This window comes from Salmo salar, chromosome ssa04 (assembly GCF_905237065.1).
Source record: "Salmo salar chromosome ssa04, Ssal_v3.1, whole genome shotgun sequence".
NCBI classification, from domain to species: Eukaryota; Metazoa; Chordata; class Actinopteri; order Salmoniformes; family Salmonidae; genus Salmo; species Salmo salar.
This window is the reverse complement of record NC_059445.1, coordinates 77,129,310-77,142,794: the sequence shown is the minus strand read 5'-3', so window position 1 is coordinate 77,142,794 and position 13,485 is coordinate 77,129,310. Positions and strand designations below refer to the sequence as shown.

The following is a 13,485-nucleotide window of genomic DNA, read 5'->3' as shown; positions in this document are numbered from 1 at the left end:
GTGTCCATATTCCTCTGCATACACATTCAGTGCATACCTCTGTTCAAACAACCTTTGCAACATGTGTAGTGTTGAGTTCCAGCGAGTTTGAACTGCTTGGATGATGCTGTGTTTGGGAAGGCCAAGATCTTCCTGAATGGCCCTCAGCCTCTGTTTGGCCAGTACAGAGTGGTCAAAGTGAGTTGCACAGCTCTTCAACATGACAATAATGTCTAGCACAGCTCTCTGACTGGATAGGCCATCATTGATTACAAGCTGTAGGTTGTGTGCACTGCAGCTGAATTCTGGAAGCTCTGCCAGTCTCATACCTTTCACCATGTTTGCCCCACTGTCCCTGAGGACCAGCACTACACGTTCTGTGTGTATTTCCCAGTATTCCAACATGGTCAAAAACATCTCTCTGATGTAGTTTCCTGTGTGTGATCCAGTCATAGTCTTGACATTCAGCACAACCTGTTTTCTTGTCCAAACATTGTCAAAGAAATGTCCAGTAAGGCTCATCAGGGACTCTGTAGTGCCTGACCAGCAGTCAGTTGTGAATGCCATATGTGGCGCATTCCCTGGTGCCACCAGATTCTTCAATTTCATCACAACTCTTTAATTTGTTTTATCTAGTATTTCAGTGCGGAATAATTTAATTTCATCTTTGATCCTGTACCGGGGTTCAGCAAGAGTAATCAGCCGCTGAAAACCAACGTCAGACACCACTGTGAATGGCTGGTTGTCAGTGGCAATCATCTCAATAATTGCTACATCCATCTTCTTGGGTCTTTGTCCTGCCATTTTGCTTGTTTATTAAAAAGTTGTAAGATTGTAGCATGCAATGTCTGTGACATGTCTATCACTTTGTCCTTGTGAAGAATTTGCGTTTGCTTTTTTTCATCGTTGCTTCCTTGTGGGCTTTTGGGTGGGTGTTCTTAAGGTGATTACACAGGTTAGTGGTATTTTTTTATTTAGCTGTTGCTGACCCCATGCTTACATCTTTATCACAAATAAGACACCTTGCTTTCCCTGGTGCCAATTCAATGTAATAGTCCCACAGTGGTACTCTGCTTTTCTCTGCCATCTGTAAAACACAAAAAACACACACACACACACACACACACACACACACACACACAGCTCTGAAGTGACAAGGATAGTGAAGAGTCTGTTTAGGAGACATATACACTGCTCAAAAAAATAAAGGGAACACTTAAACAACACAATGTTACTCCAGGTCAATCACACTTCTGTGAAATCAAACTGTCCACTTAGGAAGCAACACTGATTGACAATAAATTTCACATGCTGTTGTGCAAATGGAATAGACAACAGGTGGAAATGATAGGCAATTAGCAAGACACCCCCAATAAAGGAGTGGTTCTGCAGGTGGGGACCACAGACCACTTCTCAGTTCCTATGCTTCCTGGCTGATGTTTTGGTCACTTTTGAATGCTGGCGGTGCTTTCACTCTAGTGGTAGCATGAGATGGAGTCTACAACCCACACAAGTGGCTCAGGTAGTGCAGCTCATCCAGGATGGCACATCAATGCGAGCTGTGGCAAGAAGGTTTGCTGTGTCCGTCAGCGTAGTGTCCAGAGCATGGAGGCGCTACCAGGAGACAGGCCAGTACATCAGGAGACGTGGAGGAGGCCGTAGGAGGGCAACAACCCAGCAGCAGGACCGCTACCTCTGCCTTTGTGCAAGAAGGAGCAGGAGAAGCACTGCCAGAGCCCTGCAAAATGACCTCCAGCAGGCCACAAATGTGCATGTGTCTGCTCAAACGGTCAGAAACAGACTCCATGAGGGTGGTATAATGGCCCGACGTCCACAGGTGGGGGTTGTGCTTACAGCCCAACACCGTGCAGGACGTTTGGCATTTGCCAGAGAACACCAAGATTGGCAAATTCTCCACTGGCGCCCTGTGCTTATCACAGATGAAAGCAGGTTCACACTGAGCACGTGACAGACGTGACAGAGTCTGGAGATGCCGTGGAGAACGTTCTGCTGCCTGCAACATCCTTCAGCATGACCGGTTTGGCGGTGGGTCAGTCATGGTGTGGGGTGGCATTTCTTTGGGGGGCTGCACAGCCCTCCATGTGCTCGCCAGAGGTAGCCTGACTGCCATTAGGTACCGAGATGAGATCCTCAGACCCCTTGTGAGACCATATGCTGGTGCGGTTGGCCCTGGGTTCCTCCTAATGCAAGACAATACTAGACCTCATGTGGCTGGAGTGTGTCAGCAGTTCCTGCAAGAGGAAGGCATTGATGCTATGGACTGGCCCGCCCGTTCCCCAGACCTGAATCCAATTGAGCCCTCAGGAGACCATCCGCCACCTCATCAGGAGCATGCCCAGGCGTTGTAGGGAGGTCATACAGGCACGTGGAGGCCACACACACTACTGAGCCTCATTTTGACTTGTTTTAATGACATTACATCAACGTTGGATCAGCCTGTAGTGTGGTTTTCCACTTTAATTTTGAGTGTGACTCCAAATCCAGACCTCCATGGGTTGATAAATTGGATTTCCATTGATTATTTTTGTGTGATTTTGTTGTCAGCACATTCAACTATGTAAAGAAAAATGTATTTAATAAGATTATTTATTTCATTCAGATCTAGGATGTGTTTAACCTCTTGGGGCTAGGTGGGACGCTAGCGTGCCACCTGTGGTGCACTCCATCAACAGCAGGTGCATTTCAAGAGCGGCAAATTTGAATCCAAATAAATGTCAAAATTCAAATTTTTCAAAAATACAACTATGTTACACCATTTGAAAGATAAACATCTCCTTAATCTAACCACGTTTTACGATTTCAAAAAGGTTTTACGGCGAAAGCATAAATTTAGAGTATGTTAGGACAGTACATTTACAAGAGTTGTGTGTAATGTTTTGTCAAGTCAAAGACAGGGTCACCAAAACCATAAAACCAGCTAAAATGATACACTAACCTTTTACAATCTCCATCAGATGACACTCCTAGGACATTATGTTAGACAATGCATGCATTTTTAGTTCTATCAAGTTCATATTTATATACAAAAACAGCGTTTTACTATGGCATTGATGTTGAGGAAATCGTTTCCCTCCAATAACCGGCAGTCAAGTCAGCGTCACAAATTAAATAATTAAAATTAGAAAACATTGGTAAAATATTATATTGTCATTTAAAGAATTATAGATTTACATCTTTTGAACGCAATCAACTTGCCAGATTTAAAAATAACCTTACTGGGAAATCACACTTTGCAATAATCTGAGCACTGTGCCCAGAAAAATACGCGTTGCGATACAGACTAGACGTCATGTTGGGGAGATCTAAAATCGAAAATACTATGTAAATAATCCATTACCTTTGATTCTCTTCATCAGATGTCACTTCCAGGTATCACAGGTCCATAACGAATGTAGTTTTGTTCAAAAAAGCTCATCATTTATGTCCAAAAATCTCCGTCTCGTTAGCACATGATGTAAGCCAGCCGGACTTCTCGTCATGAACGAGGGGAAAAAATATATTTCCGTTCGTTCAAACATGTCAAACGTTGTATAGCATAAATCATTAGGGCCTTTTTTAACCAGAACATGAATAATATTCAAGGTGGACGAATGCATAGCCTTTTATAACGTATTGGAACGAGGGTACCCAACATGAAGTAGCGCGCCAGGTGTCTAATGGGACATCACCGTTCCATGGCTCTTGTTCGGTCAGATCTCCCTCCAGAAGACTCAAAACACTTTGTAAAGGCTGGTGACATCTAGTGGAAGCAATAGGAAGTGCCAAAATATTCCTAAACCCCTGTGTTTTTCAATGGGATAGGTTTAAACTCAATACAACACATCAGGTATCCACTTCCTGTCAGAAAATGTCTCAGGGTTTTGCCTGCCAAATGAGTTCTGTTATACTCACAGACACCATTCAAACAGTTTTGGAAACTTTAGAGTGTTTTCTATCCATATATAATAAGTATATGCATATTCTAGTTACTGGGTAGGATTAGTAACCAGATTAAATCGGGTACATTTTTTTTATCCAGACGTGCAAATGCTGCCCCCTAGACCCAACAGGTTAAGTGTTCCCTTTATTTTTTTGAGCAGTATATATACTCTCAACTGTTTGAATAATAACATTTGTTTTAAGTTACCTGTTGAAAACAACTAATTTCTATATGCAGGAAATCCTATTTTAATAATGGGCATGGTAAGAATTGACTACCAAAGTGTGAGTCATAATTCCCATGACACCTTCCAGCAAAATCTGAAAAGCGGTTCCTTCATTCATTTATTCCATAGGATATTTTTAGATTCACTTCAAATAAGGTCTGTGTTGAGTGTAGGCTTACACCACCTTGCCAATTTTATAACTGTGTAGATATCCATAGGACAAGGTAACTCTGATCAATATTGGCTAAATATAAGCGAAGATTATTTTTTATTTTTTTGTAGAGTGGATTTATGAAAATATGTTGACAAACTTTACCTTTTCCTAGTGAGATTTACACGAGTATCAAAACGCCGAGGCGTGAAATACGGAACCGCATTCCGTGTGTTATCAAATGGGTGGCAACCCTAAGTCTAAATATTGCTGTTACATTGCACAACCTTCAATGTTATGTCATAATTATGTAAAATTCTGGCAAATTGGTTCGCAACGAGCCAGGCGGCCCAAACTGTTGCACATACCCAGACTCTGCGTGCAATGAACGTAAGAGAAGTTACACAATTTCCCTAGTTAATATTGCCTGCTAACATGAATTTCTGTTAAACTAAATATGCAGGTTAAAAAATATATACTTCTGTGTATTGATTTTAAGAAAGGCATTGATGTTTATGGTTAGGTACATTCATGCAACGATACTGCTTTTGTTAAATCATCACCCGTTTGGCGAAGTAGGCTGTGATTCGATGATAAATGAACAGGCACCGCATTGATTATATGCAACGCAGGACAAGCTAGTTAACCTAGTAATATCATCAACCGTGTGTAGTTAACTAGTAATTATGTGAAGATTGATTGTTTTTTATAAGATAAGTTTAATGCTAGCTAGTAACTTACCTTGGCTCCTTGCTGCACTCGCGTAACAGGTGGTCAGCCTGCCACGCAGTTTCCTCGTGGAATGCAATGTAATCGGCTATATTCGGCGTCCAAAAATGCATATTACCGCATCCGATGATTACTGCATCGGCGTCCAAAAATGCAGATTATTATTGTTATGAACTTGAAATCGGCCCTAATTAATCAGCCATGCCAGTCTGCGGTTGTGAAGCCGGTTGGACGTACTTCCAAATTCTCTGGCAACATGAACTTCTCTGGCAACAGCTCTGATGGACATTCCTGCAGTCAGCGTGTATGGCGTGGTGTGGGCGAGCGGTTTGCTGATGCCAACATTGTGATCAGAGTGCCCCATGGTGGCAGTGGGGGGGTTAGGGTATGGGCAAGAATAAGCTACGGACAACTGACAAAATTGCATTTTATTGATAGCAATTTAAATGCACAGAGATACCGTTGAGATCCTGAGGCCCATTGTCGTGCCATTCATCTGCCGCCATCATCTCATGTTTCAGCATGATAATGCACGGTCCCATGTCGAGGATCTGTACACAATTCCTGGAAGCTGAAAATTGTAGCAGTTATTCCATTGCCTGCATACTCACCAGACATGTCAACCATAAAGTATATTTTGGATGCTATGGATTTACGTGTACGGCAGTGTGTTTCAGTTCCAGCCAACATGCGTATAGTAACTTCGCACAGCCATTGAAGAGGAGTGGGACAACATTGTGAAAGAGATGTCGTGCTGCACGAGGCAAATGGTCGTCTCTCCAGATACTGACTGGTTTTCTAATCCATGCCCCTACGTTTTTATTAAGGTATCGGTGACCAACAGATCTATATCCCCAGTCATGTGAAATCCATAGATTAGGACCGAATTTATTTATATTGACTGGTTTCCTCAGTAAAATCGTTTAAATTGTTGCATTTATTTTTGTTCAGTGTAGTTAGTCTGTTGTGCATCATTTTACCTGCTGCGCAAATGTCTCTCCCCTCTGGCAACGGCTCACTTGCACGCACAGGTAATGCACACACTGGTTTTTCCAGGATTTGCATTGCTTACCAAAAATGAACTATAACTGGGCAAATAACTCCTAGCAATCATTATAAACAAATTTGCCAATGCTCGTTTTGATCTCAAACGCCGCTCATGCCTGTCAATGCAGGCCTATAATAATTGTACTTTGATGCGCTGTGCAGAGATTGGGAGGACAGTGAGCAAAGCATCAGATCCGGAGGACACTTTGATCCAAATCTGATTCAATTATGAGGTGGTCCCCATAACAATCGGTATATTTTAGCTAATGATATCTAGGTCACAACAGTTTAGCCTTGGTCACCTTGTACATACAGTTCTATTGGTAATTTGTAGTGCCTTCCCTGTGGCTCAGTTGGTAGAGCATGGTGTTTACAATGCCATGGTTGTGGGTTCGATTCCCACGGGGGGACCAGTACGAAAAAAAAAAAAATGTATGAAATGAAATGTATGCATTCACTACTGTGAGTCGCTCTGGATAAGAGCGTCTGCTAAATGACTAAAATGTTTAAAAAAATGTAAATGTAAAATGTAATTTCCTGTTATGGAGGTGTAAAGTGGTACTGACAGCCTTTTTAATTACTTTGCAGATTTGAAACCGACAATCATAATATCAGTCAAATATCAAATTCATAGTTTATGCTACAAAACCAACTTTATAAGAAGTTTTACTCAAAATGCCATGCATCGTTGGCAGATAAGAGGGATGCAGTTCAATGCATGATTTAATATAATTCTCCAATACATTTCTTGGTTGTCCCAAAAAATATTCCCATCACATTGTAAGTCACAGCTGGCCTGGTACATTGTCTGCTGCCTCCACCCAATCGGGATGCACTGTTTCAGTTTCAATGACTCACTATTTTGAACAAAAACAGATGACTGTAACTAAGGCTGGGAATGTCGATACAATGAAACTAGCAAGGGCAATGAGCACAAGTAAGTCATAACATGGCTAATTCGTTTTGTACATGGTCAAACCAAAGGCCCGCGGGCCGAATAAGACACACAAGCAAGTCAATAGTTGCGTGATCTACTTTATGAAATTACAGCCTGATTCGCTTGCGTCGGTGAATTCAACTTCAATTGCGCTGCTTTTGTTAACCAACAGTGAAGTTCAAGAAGAGTTAAGAAAATATTTACCAAATAAACTAAAGTAACACAATTAACAATAACGATGCTATATACAAGGAGTACCGGTACCGAGTCAGTGTGCGGGGGTACAGGTTAGTTGAGGTAATTTGTTCATGTAGGTAGTGGTGAAGTGACTATGCATAGATTAGAAATAGCCAGTTACCATATATTTATATTTACCATATCATATGGAGACAAACATAAACTATACCTTATCATAAGTAGACATAATTGCAAATTATTAAATCCTTCCAATAGAAATAAAAATAACTATTTAGTAATGAATTGAACTTTAATTAAATGAGTTGACTCTTCACATGGGATGATTCCCTGAACAACAAAAGAAAGGGAATATTGAATGATCCCCAATGATCCATCGCATCTCCCAAAAACGTTTTCAACATACATCTGTAAAATGATAGTCTAGAAACTAAAGCTATGGTTGTCTTCCTCTCAGGCTTCCATGTCTTCTCCCTGGACCTCCTCAATGTCCCCCTCTTGAACATTAGACTGAGGCCTCATCTTCACTGTCACTTTCCAACCTGATTGAGGATGGCTTGTTGTCAGGCTCAAAAAGCCTCAGATTTGCCCGGATGGCCACCAATTTTTCAACCCTTGTATTGGTCAGCCTGTTGCGTGCTTTGGTGTGTGTGTGTGTTCCCAAACAAGGACCAGGCGGCTGATGTTGGTGGGATTTGGAGGATGATGGAGGCAACAGGGGAAAGAGCCTCAGATCTACAAATCCCGTCCACCTGGTGGTATGTTGGCATGACTGTCATGTTGCATCTCCGTCCCAAATTCCTTGCTTGGAAGTGTACTTCACAAGACTGCCAATAACCTTGCCCTCATCCAGGCCGAGGTGGTGAGACTCGGTAGTGATGACACCATAGGCCCTGTTGATTTCTGCACCAGACAGGATGCTCTTGCCAGCATACTTGGGGTCCAACATGTACACTGCGGCGTGTATGGGCTTCAGGCAGAAGTCTTCACGCTTTTTGATGTATTTCAGAACTGCAGTTTCCTCTGCTTGGAGCTACAGTGAAGTGGGCTGGGCAGTACGGATTTCTTTTCTCACATCTGCAAGCGGAGTCTGAACATCAGACAGAATGGCATTGTGTCCCTCAATCTGTGCAATGGCTACTGCTATAGGTTTCAGGCTGCTTACCACTCTCCCAAAATACATCATCCAGGAGGATCCTCTTGATGGGGCTGTCCATATCGGCAGACTGTGATATGGCCATTTCTTGGAGAGACTCTTTCCCCTCCAGGAGACTGTCAAACATCATGACAACACCACCCCAATGGGTGTTGCTGGGCTGCTTCAATGTGGTGCTCTTATTCTTCTCACTTTGCTTGGTGAGGTAGATTTCTGCTGTAACTTGATGACCCTTCACATACCTAACCATTTCCTTGGCTCTCTTGTAGAGTGTGTCCATTGTTTTCAGTGCCATGATGTCCTTGAGGAGCAGATTCAATGCATGAGCAGCACAGCCAATGGGTGTGATGTGAGGGTAGGACTCCTCCACTTTAGACCAAGCAGCCTTCATGTTCGCAGCATTGTCTGTCACCAGTGCAAATACCTTCTGTGGTCCAAGGTCATTGACTGCCTTCAGCTCATCTCCAATGTGTGCTGTTGTAGAATACTGGTTGAGGGGTGGAGATTATATAGTTAATTATTCCTTGCCCACGAACATTCGACCACTCATCAGCGATGATTGCAATAGTCTCCTTTCTCTATGATTTGCTTGACCTTCACTTGAACTCTGTTGAACTCTGCATCCAGCAAATGAGTAGTTAACCTCTCTCGGGTATGTGGGACGATTTCGTCCTAGTCAACAGCCAGTGGAATCGAGTGGCGCGATATTCAAAAACCTTAAAAATGCTATAACTTCAATTTCTCAAACATATGACTATTTTACACCATTTTAAAGACAAGACTCTCGTTAATCTAACCACATTGTCCGATTTCAAAAAGGCTTTACAACGAAAGCAAAACGTTAGATTGTCAGGAGAGTACCCAGCCAGAAATAATCACACACCCATTTTTCAAGCTAGCATATAATGTCACAAAAACCAAAACCACAGCTAAATGCAGCACTAACCTTTGATCTTCATCAGATGACACTCCTAGGACATTATGTTATACAATACATGCATGTTTTGTTCAATCAAGTTCATATTTATATCAAAAACCAGCTTTTTACATTAGCATGTGACTTTCAGAACTAGCAAACTCACCTGTCCGTGAGTTCAGGTCCATATCTGAACGGTGACGCGCGGACGCATGTCGTGACAAATATTTCAAAATATTCCATTACCGTACTTCGAAGCATGTCAAACGCTGTTTAAAATCAATTTTAATGCGATTTTTTTTTTCTCGTAAAATAGCGATAATATTCCGACCGGGAGACGTTGTTTTCGTTCAAACACTGAAAATAGAAAATGGTGTCTTCGCGCGCACCCGTGTCATTGTTCTCAGATCGACCACTATCCAAATGCGCTACTGTTTTTCAGCCAGGGACTGTAGAGTCATCATTCCCCGTTCTGGCGCCTTCTGAGAGCCTATGGGAGCCTTAGAAAATGTCACGTTACAGCAGAGATCCTCTGTTTTCGATAGAGGCTATAGAAGGCCAAGAAATGGTCAGAGAGGGCACTTCCTGTATAGAATCTTCTCAGGTTTTGGCCTGCCATATGAGTTCTGTTATACTCACAGACACCATTCAAACTGTTTTAGAAACTTTAGGGTGTTTTCTATCCAAATCAAACAATTATATGCATATTCTAGTTTCTAGGCAGTAGTAATAACCAGATTAAATCGGGTACGTTTTTTTATCCGGATGTAAAAATACTGCCCCCTACCCAAGAGAGGTTAAAGCATGTCTGGTTGGAGGGGTGTATGCTGGGCGAAGAACATTCAGAATTCTCTTCCAATACACATTGCCTGTGAGCATCAAAGGTGAACCAGTTGCATGCACAGCTCGAGCAAGAAATTAATCACTGTTTCTGACTACGTTCCTTCATTGAGTCTAAAAAACTTCTGATTCCAGGAGGACCATGAGCTGTTGCTATGTTTGATATGGTGTTTGATTCATAATTTTCAGGTCGATTAGAAGTAGAGGGACTTTTGTCAGAGGTTGCTTGTTGTGAGCGCAGAGGGAACTTTATGCTCTTGGCCAGATGATTGTGCATCTTTGTTGCATTCTTCACATGTGATTTGTCACAGTATTTGCAAATGTACACAGCTTTTCCTTCTACATTAGCTGCAGTGAAATGTCTCCACACATCAGATAGTGCCTGTGGCATTTTCCTGTAAAGATTAGTAAAAATAAACAAATACAATTCCATGTACAGATAAATAGTTAAGCAGTTAGATTAAACAACTCATTTGTAAAAGAAATGTCTTAAAACGAAACATGTATGGAAACAGGTGAATTAACATTCTTCAGTTAGCAGGCTCAATCAAACTAAAACCCGCATGGAGCAAAAACTAACTAGCAGAAATTATTAACAAGTTAGAAAAGATTTTAACACACTTTGCTGTAGGCTACTATTTACAAGTTAACAAAAAATCATGAATGTCATATAAACTATATTCACCCCACCCATTATTCTAATCAAAGCTTACCAGAAAGCATGTAGTTCTTGGCTCAGACAGTGTAGTAGTGTGGGCTCAATAGCAAATAGCATCTCATTAGTGTGCAAGATCTTGAGAATCAGCTGTACATGTGATGGAAGAATGCACTGTGCATGCAGAGGGTTGCAATTCTGTTGAATTGAGGATAGTTTATCCAAAATATGCCACAAGAACTAGAATTGCATTGTGTATCCCACAATTTTTTTTTTTTAATGAATTTAAGCAAAATTCCCCAAATTCCCGGGCCTAACTTCCCATGGGAAATTTCCCGGAAAGTTTCCGACCCTTTGCAACCCTAGCTATGGCACACCGTTCTGCGTAGACACCGGTTCTGGACGAGACAGATGGTTTTATTTACAGCAGTGTTGATTTAATTGTCCGAACGCACAGCTGTTTTCGCACACTACATTGCATTCCCAAACATTCAATGAATTTATAAAAATTTGAAAATTACAATATCTCAGTGCCCGCTTGTCAGCAAAAGTAAAAAGAAAATTAAATAAATGTAATTCTTCCTGGGGGTGTATATGAACAGACTTGAATATTATTTCATGTTGGTAAAACTCTGTCAGTTCCACTTTAAGCAACATCATTTAGGACACACTCCCAGATACTGGCACAGCTGTTTGCAGTTAATCACTGTTGGTAACCTTCTTATCAAGATCTTTGGCCCTGTCTGCATTGTACGGTTTTATATTGAAGTCACTGAGTTCACCTGAGTGAAAGCTAACATCCGTGAGATGTTCCTCTTCCCTTGGGCAAGGCCAAAGATCGTTGCTCAAATTCATGCTCCATTGCCTGTCTCAAAGGAAATTTAAATTATAGATTGCAACCTCGGTATCTCCATTTCTTTCTGCCCTGCTGTACTGACTTATGTTGGTCCCCCTTCCCCTCGCTCTCTCCCCCTCTTGCTCTTGCTCGCTCCCCCTCTTGCTCTCGGCCCCCCCTATTTAGCTCTCGAGCGATTTATCGCTCTCGCCCTCTTTTTTGCTCTCCAGACCTTTCTCCCTGTTGTGAAATCTCAGTGGAAATGCATGCAACGTCCCTTTCTCCACTGTCCTTTTTTTTCCTCAGTAGTAATGGTGGAAATGCCCTGGCAACACAATCACAGTGAAGTGTATGTGTGGATGGTTAAGTGAGAGGTGGGAGCATTTTATGTTTTGTCTGGGTTAATGATTGGCAGTGACGAACGAAAGTAGACCTCACAACGGCCTGTTACTGTACATTGAAATCAGGACGCAGATTAAATTGCCTGGCTGGTCGCTGTGTTTATGGGCTAAAGTCGGCTGTCGGCTCAACAAAGCTAAAATCAACCATTTGTGTAAAGTTTTTATTGACTTGCCCTGTGTTGTCATTATGTCAGGGGGTTATCCGCAGACCCACGGGTAATGAATATTACTAACAACAGGTTAAAGACATTTTGGCCAAGGGATCCGTGGAATAAGTTTAGTGTGTAAAACAATAAAATGTAATGTTATTAATCTACGATTTATGTTGTTAACTCTGGGCAATATGGGTCTGGGAGGCTCACAGGGATATTGGTATCCACAGTAACCAATTATAAATGTTTCAACTGAATGCTTCTTGTATTTCCCTTTTTATTTTTTTCATTCATAAATGCACTGTGATGTAAGCTTTAAAACTGCAACGTTTTCTCTCTGCCACATGACAGAATGTGTAGTATTAAAGGAAATTGGCTTAAACTGTTAAATGTTCTCTCCGGTGCCTTTTAAAATGTTCCTTCCCAGGACCTGAGACTTGGTTCGTCCGGCCATGCACTGCCAAAGTCATAGTATAACTTTTTCTATGCATTTAAAAAAAAAAATGTTTTGTCTCACTCAAGTTGTGTTCTGATTATGTGGTGGTACCTGATGAATTTGCTATCACAAAAGGCATCCCTGGCCACAACAAGTTAAGATTCCCTGCATTATGTAACTGACAGAAAACAGATGGGTATTTTTAGGCTTCATTCAGATGGTTGTAGAAGTTCAACTGTGCTTCACATACAGTAGGCCTATGTGTCAAATAGGGCTGGCACAATTACAGTATAACCTTTGTAACCGACGGTTATGGTTGAAGACCGTCATGAAAATAAAATAACCGTCATAACCTCATTTTTGTGTGTGAAACGAACAGCTCACTGAAGATGTGACGGCCAGGCATTAGTGCGGTTGAGTCCATTGTGGCCGCAACATGGACTTAACAACATGATGAAACTTTGTTGCTCCTTGCTGGAACAAGCAAACCAGTCTTCGGTTGCCTAGGAAACTCCTCCCATAATGCAGCAGCAGCATACAGAAATAGAATGAATAGAACGGGCTTGGAACCTCTAACCCTGGCAATTTGGCTGTTAAACTCTTATGGGTGCACTCACAATGGCTTCCTGGCATTGTGATGCAATAATTTCCATGATAATGTACAATGTTCATTAAAATGATGTTAACTGATGTGGATCATGCAATGGAATGTTTAAGTGATAATGCCAGAGAAGCCTGTATTTGAAGGATATATTGGCACAGGTGTTAGGCCCGAGACTAAGTCAACCAACATATTTGAATAATCATTGACATACAGTACCTTCCGAAAGTATTCAGACCCTTTGACTTTTTCCGTATTATGTTACATTACAGCCTTATTCTAAAATGAA

At 41.6% G+C, this 13,485-nt stretch overlaps 1 protein-coding gene and 1 non-coding gene across 2 annotated transcripts in view; both read left to right on the top strand.

Annotated features, from left to right (window-relative positions):
- Positions 1-13,485, top strand: part of LOC100380779 (glucocorticoid receptor) — a 114,321-nt gene that overhangs the window by 32,827 nt on the left and 68,009 nt on the right.
- Positions 6,411-6,483, top strand: trnav-uac (transfer RNA valine (anticodon UAC)). Its single transcript has one exon. It is a non-coding gene; the product is annotated as a tRNA-Val (tRNA).